This window comes from Colobus angolensis, unplaced genomic scaffold, assembly GCF_000951035.1.
Source record: "Colobus angolensis palliatus isolate OR3802 unplaced genomic scaffold, Cang.pa_1.0 Scaffold187, whole genome shotgun sequence".
Taxonomy (NCBI): domain Eukaryota; kingdom Metazoa; phylum Chordata; class Mammalia; order Primates; family Cercopithecidae; genus Colobus; species Colobus angolensis.
In genome coordinates, this window is record NW_012115010.1 from 1461624 (window position 1) to 1468785 (window position 7162).

General features: G+C 44.4%; 1 long non-coding RNA gene across 1 annotated transcript in view; it reads left to right on the forward strand.

Moving 5' to 3' along the window:
- The window catches only part of LOC105510372, a 10607-nt gene extending 4282 nt beyond the window's left edge, over positions 1–6325 (forward strand). Inside the window, exons 2-3 of the long non-coding RNA XR_001001553.1 lie at positions 1923–1927; positions 6065–6325. This is a non-coding gene — a long non-coding RNA (uncharacterized LOC105510372). The remainder of the gene's footprint in view (positions 1–1922; positions 1928–6064) is intronic.
- The last annotated feature ends 837 nt before the right edge of the window (positions 6326–7162 follow it).

Here is a 7162-nt window from a genome sequence, read left to right on the forward strand (position 1 = left end):
GCCTCAGCCTCCCAAGTAGCTGGGACTATAGGCGCCCGCTGCCACGCCCGGCTAGTTTTTTGTGTTTTTTTAGTAGAGACGAGGTTTCACAGTGTTAGCCAGGATGGTCTCGATCTCCTGACCTTTTTTTATACAGTTTCATGCTCTTGCCCAGGCTGGAGTGAAGTGGCATGATCTCAGCTCACTGCAACCTCCATCCCCCAGGTTCAAGTGATTCTTGTGCCTCAGCCTCCCCAGTAGCTGAGATTATAGACATATGCCACCACACCTAGCTAATTTTTGTATTTTTAGTAGAGCTGAGGTTTCACCATGTTGGCCAAGCTGGTCTTAAACTCCCAACTTCAAGTGATCTGCCTGCCTTGGCCTCCCAAAGTGCTGGGATTATAGGCGTGAACCTCTGCACCAGCCTACAATTATATATTGTTAACTTAGCTCAATCTTATCTGTAGCTGCAGTGCCATACAATGATTATGAGTTCAGAATTCTGTTGTGAGGGCCCTGTAACAGACTGAATCAAAAATTATGTTATAGTTATTGTAATTCTATTGTGTATTTTAGAATAAATATCTAAATATTTAGATAATATTTAATTATCTAAATATTTGTTAACCATATGTCGTATATAACAACTTCCATTAACCAACACATGGAATTAATTGAAATATCTCATTTCTTGCTCATTCTGAATAAGTGGGAGTTCAGTAATCTATCTCTCTTCTAAGGAACTCAACAAGTTTTTATTTTTGGCATTTCATTAGCATTACTCAATCTTCGAATGAGAATGACAGAGATTATTGTCTCTAGGCTATCGATAGGGATGCAGAATCACAACAATTTGAAGCTGGAAGGAACTTTAAAAGCTGACTAATCAGACCCTTTAACTTACAGATGAGAAGAGTGAGACCAGGCCCAGTGCAGTGGCTCATGTCTATAATCCCAATACATTGGGAGGCTGAAGCAGGAGGATCCCTTGAGCTCAGGAGTTCAAGGCTGCAGTGAACTATAATCATACTACTGTACTCCAGCCTGGGTGACAGAACAAGACCTCTCTCAAATTGTGAGACCCGAAGAAGATAAAGGCCAGAAACATGGAGATCATCTGGATAAGAGTAGGAATAAAATAGTAGGCCTCCTGATCCCCCAGCTTACTTTCCAACATTATTAGAAGACTATGTGGTCTTACCACAGACTAAGAATTAAAAACAAAATAATTGTGATCTTATTGACATCTCTTTATCAGGAGGCAATCCTTGCAGGAAACATAAATTCTAGAATCAGCTAGAAGCCCTCAATAGATTTCCCTCGGCCGGGCACGGTGGCTCAAGCCTGTAATCCCAGCACTTTGGGAGGCCGAGACGGGCGGATCACGAGGTCAGGAGATCGAGACCATCCTGGCTAACACGGTGAAACCCCGTCTCTACTAAAAAATACAAAAAACTAGCCGGGCGAGGTGGCAGGCGCCTGTAGTCCCAGCTACTCAGGAGGCTGAGGCGGGAGAATGGCGTAAACCCGGGAGGCGGAGCTTGCAGTGAGCTGAGATCCGGCCACTGCACTCCAGCCTGGGTGACAGAGTGAGACTCCATCTCAAAAAAAAAAAAAAAAAAAAAAATAGATTTCCCTCATGGTGCCCAAAGTGTAGGATAAGCTAGATAGAGAAACTCCAGGGTTTTTAGGATTTTCCTACATTATAGGGTTCCTGCTTTTCCCCACCCCTATGCCTAAATTCAACTCTACTATAAAATCTAAAGGCAATTGTCTAAAGGAAAGAGTTCTTTAATGAAGAGAGATATAAGATCCCTCCCTAACTTTGACAGTTTACATTTTAACCATTAATATTCCATCAATAACCAGGATAACATCATTATAATGGTCAGGGAATTTACTTAGAAATGAATATTAGAAAATTAAACAGTCTTGGCCAGGTGTGGTGACTCACACCTGCAATCCCAGCACTTTGAGAGGCCGAGATGGGCAGGTCACTTGCGTCAAGGAGTTCAAGACCAGCCTGGGCAACATGGTGAAACCCTATCTCTACACAAAATATAAAAAATTAGCCAGATGTGGTGGTGCATACTTGTGGTCCCAACTACTCAGGAGGTTGAGGTGGTGGGAGGACCACTTGAGCCCAGGAGGCAAGGGTTGCAGTGAGCCAAGATCATGCCAGTGCACTCTAGCCTGGGTGACAGACTGAGACCCTGTCTGAAAGAAAGAAGGAAAGAAGGGAGGGAAGGAAGGAAGGAAGGAAAGAAGGAAGGAAGGAAGGAAGGAAGGGAGTGAGTGAGTGAGTTAAACAGTCCTAAATATAATCAGTAGAGCAAGGAAAAAAGGAATGAAGAACATGTGTGTGTGTAGGAGAGAGGGAATGACAGAGAACTCCAGACTGGTACCAATCTATTAAGAATAAATGTTATTATTGTGGGTGGAAGAAGCAGGTTATGGAGGAAAAGTCAGGAAGAGCACTGTTGCCAAGAACTGTTACCAATTAGCATTCTGAAACCATAGCCTTACTCCTCTTCCTTGGGAATCCTATAACATGAGAGCATAAAGATTCACTGAGCCAACAAGGCTTTGGTTGCACACTGGGATCAAAAGGGTCATTAAAGGATCCAGATGTCTGCTTCACTGGAGTGGAAAAAAATGTCATAGTGAGTTCCACGAAATATCTGGCAGGAACAGACCATGCAGAAGCCAACTACACTAACTGAGAGTGAACATAAGTGAGAGCAAGAGAGAGAGGGAGAGAGGGAGAGAGGAAGAGAGAGAAGATTTAATTCAAGAGGTGTTGCTGGCCGGGCATAGTGGCTCACACCTGCGTAATCCCAGCACTTTGGGAGGCTGAGGCAGGCGGATCACTTGAGGCCAGGAGTTCGAGACCAGCTTGGCCAACATAGTGAAACCCCATCTCTACTAAAAGTACAAAAATTAGCCGGGTATGGCAGTGCATGCCTGTAATCCCAGTTACTCGGGAGGCTGAGGCATCAGAATCGCCTGAACCTGGGAGCCAAAGTTGCAGTGAGCCAAGATCATGCAACTGCACTCCAGCTTGGGTAACAGTGCGAGACTCTGCATCCAAAAAAAAAAAGAGGTATCACTGAGCTGTGAAAGAAACTGGCCAGCCCTAAACCATAGGCTCCCCTCTCAGTCTGATGTAGTATCAATCCTGGATTTGCTTGTCCTCTGAGAAGGAAGTCCCTACCTTTGGAGAAAGAAGCTATTGAACATCTCTCTGTTCCCTCTTGCTAGATCCACTGGTTCCTGTGCAGCTCTTGGAAGGCAAGAACATTTTTGGCTGACTTCTCTGTAGTCTAGAGAATGCATAGGTCAGCTCTTGCAACCCCAAAATACCACTGAGATTTGGGCAGTGGCATATCAAGGAATTGGGCCTAAAAGCTAAGCAAAGATTGAGAACAAAAAAATAGGAGTAAGTTAAAAGCAGGATCCTCTTCCAGGGAACATACGAAAGCTGATGGTCTAGAACGGGGATCAGCACACATTTGCCATAAAGGGTCAGATAGTAAATATTTAGACTTTCAAGCTGCACATCCTTATCACAGCTACTCAGTTCTGCCACTGTAAAGCAAAAGCAGTCATAGATGATAAACAAATAACTGAGTGTGCCTGTGTTCCAATAAAACTTTACTGATAAACAACAAAACTTGAATTTCATATAATTTTTACATGTCACAGGACATCATTCTTTTTAAAAATTTATTTTCAACCACTTAAAAAATTAAAGCTATTCTTAGCTCATGGGCTATACAAAAACAGGTAGTAGGCCAGATTTGGCCCACAGGCTGTAGTTTGCAGACCTGTGGTCTAGAACAATGCTGTCCATTAGAAATATGAGAGCTGTTGGGTACAGTGGTTCACACCTGTAATCCCAGCGTTTTGGGAGGCCTAAGTGAGAGGATCTCCTGAGCCCTGGAGTTTAAGAACAGTCTGGGTAACATGGCAAGAGATCATCTCTACAAAAAAAAAATTAAAAATCAGCTGGGCGTGGTGGTGTGCACCTGTAGTCCTAGCTACTGGGGAGAATGAGGCTGGAAGAGGATTGCTTGATCTCAGTAGTTCAAGGATGTAGTGAGCTATTACATCCACTATTACACTCCAGCCTGGGTAACGGAGTGAGACTCTGTCTCTTAAAAAAGAAAAGAAGGCCGGACATGGTGGCTCATGCCTGTAATCCCAGCACTTTGGGAGGCCGAGGCGGGCGGATCACGAGGTCAGGAGATCAAGACCATCCTGACTAACACGGTGAAACCCTGTCTCTACTGAAAATACAAAAATATTAGGCAGGTGTGGTGGCAGATGCCTGTATTCCCAGCTACTCAGGAGGCTCAGGCAGGAGAATGGCATGAACCTGGGAGGTGGAGCTTGCAGTGAGATCAGGCCACTGCACTCCAGTCTGGGTGACAGAGTGAGACTCTGTCTCAAAAAAAAAAGACTGGGCACGGTGGCTAACGCCTGTAATCCCAGCTCTTTGGGAGGCTAAGGTGGGCAGATCACAAGGTCAAGAGATAGAGACCATCCTGGCTAACACAGTGAAACCCTGTCTTTACTAAAAATACGAAAACAAAATTAGCCAGGCGTGATGGTGGATGCCTGTAGTCCTAGCTACTCGGGAGGCTGAGGCAGGAGAATGGCGTGAAGTATAAGAGCTGAAGCCGGGCACAGTGGAACATGCCTGCAGTCCCAGTTACTTTCAAGGCTGAGGTGGGAGGATTTGCTTCAGCCCGGGAGTTAGATGTAGCCTAGGCAACATAGCAAGACCCATCTCTAAAAAAATAAAAAGAAACAAAGAAAAAAGAAAAAGAAAAATATAATGAGAGCCATGTATGTAACTTAAAATTTTCTAGTAATCTCATGTAAAAACTTTAAAAAAGGTAAAATTAATATTTTATTTAACTCAGTATATGAAAATATAATTTTCATGCTATCAATATGTAAATTACCAGTGAGATATTTTACTTTCTCTGTTTTCATAATAAGTCTTTGAAATCCAGGATGTATCTTACACTTATAGCCCATCTCAGTTCATTCTAAACATAAGAATTCAATAGTTACAGACTGCTGAAGATCAGTAAAGATGTTATCCATTTGCCCAGCTGCATCATCTGAGAGTGTTGCATGTTGAAGACATGATCTGTTACAACAAATAAGTCAAGTCACCTGTACTGGAAATCAGTTTGCTGAAATTATTGAATCAAGTTGAAGAAAAGGAAGTTCCAGCCTTGACAAGGGGATTGTGGCCCTTCCTGGAATCCCTCTGGACACACCCTCCCAGCATCTTCTAGGAAAGATGCAGCAGCTCAAAGGGAAGCCCAGGAAGGAGACATGGAAAGACAAGAAGGAGCAGAAGCAAGCCACGCAGGAGGCCCGGCAGCAGATTACCACGGTGGCACTGCCCACGTTGGCCGCGGTCGTGCTCCTGATCGTGGTGTTTGTGTACATGGCCACACGCCCCACCATCAACAAGTGAGCACCATGGCCATCCGCAGACCCGTTTGGCAGGGAGAGGAGGCACAGGAGGTGGAAGCAAATGAAAAATGGCTTTCATATTCAGAGATGTTCATGCTGCTGAGCTATAAGCAGGAGCACCCTGTCTTCTCTGTTTTTTTTTTTCTTCTTCTTTTTTGAGATGGAGTCTCACTCTATCACCCAGACTATCACCCAGTCTCGCTCTATCACCCAGGACTGCAATGATGCAATCTCGGCTCACTGCAACCTCTACCTCCTGGATTCAAGCGATTCTCCTGCCTCAACCTCCTGAGTAGCTGGGATTACAGGCACGCGCCACCACGCCCAGCTGATTTTCGTATTTTTAGGAGAAATGGGGTTTCACCATATGGGTCAGGCTGGTCTCGAACTCCTGACCTTGGGATCCACCCACCTCAGCCTCCCAAGTGCTGGGATACAGGCATGAGCCACCGCACCGGGCCCTTCTCTGGCCTTTGACTTAATTAAAGTGTCTCCGCTTTTCTTGGGAAGGAATAAGGGATGTTTTATCAGTGAACGTGCCATATACCTTATGGTCCACTCATGTGCCTTTCAGACTTCAAGGCAGTGTGTCTGTGTGTGTGTGTGTGTCTTTTTCTCGCCTAAAAATTGATAAGTAGCTCCACCTGAAGAGGGGTGGAACTTCTGGGTCAGGAAGCAGCTGGAATCCGCACTCACCTCATCCCCATTGTTTGGATCATGCCTCTTTCCAACATGTGTTCACAATCTCCAAAGGGAATGTATTTCTTCTCTGTGCTTAAGGTGATTTGAAATATGTTGAATCAAAGTGAAATATTTATTTTTGAATAAAGGAGATAATAGCATTAAACAAATTCAATAGTTAGAGGCTACCATATTGAACAGTGCAGAGCTCTTAGGTTGGTGCAAAAGTAATTGCGGTTTTTGCCATTACTTTTAATATAACAATGTTTTCAAACTTAAGTTTGCATCAGAATTGCTTGGAGGGCTGTTAAAATAAAGATTGCTGGGACCCATCCCCAGAGTTTCTGGTTTTGGCAGGGCGCAAGAACTTCCATTTCTAACAAGTTCCTAGGTGGTGATGATGCTGTTGGTTGAAGGACCACACCTTGAGAACCACTTATCTAGAAGCTGGAGCAGTAAGAAAAAGTAGAGAAGAAATTAGGAGCCAGGGATATGCAAAAGAAAGTGGTTTGACAAAAAAAAAGAAAGAAAGAAAGCCGGGCGCAGTGGCTCACGCCTGTAATCCTAGCACTTTGGGAGGCCGAGGCAGATGGATCATTTGAGGTCAGGAGTTTGAGACCAGCCTGGCCAACATGGTGAAAACCCCATCTCTACTAAAAGTACAAAAATTAGATGGGTGTGGTGGTTCATGCCTGTAATCCCAGTACCTTGGAAGGCCGCCTGTAATCCCAGTACCTTGGAAGGCCAAGGTGGGAGGATCACTTGAGCCCAGGAGTTTGAGACCAAACTGGGCAACACAGGGTGTTGCCATCTCTACAAAAAAAAAAAAAAAAAAAAACTTAAAAATCAACAAAGCATGATGGTGACTAGTCCCAGTTACTTCAAAGGTTGAGGTGGGAGAATCGCTTGATCCCAGGAGGTCGAGACTCCAGTGAGCCGTGATCACACCACTGCACTCCAGCTAGGTGACAGAGCAAGACCCTGTTAAAAAAAAAAAAAAAAA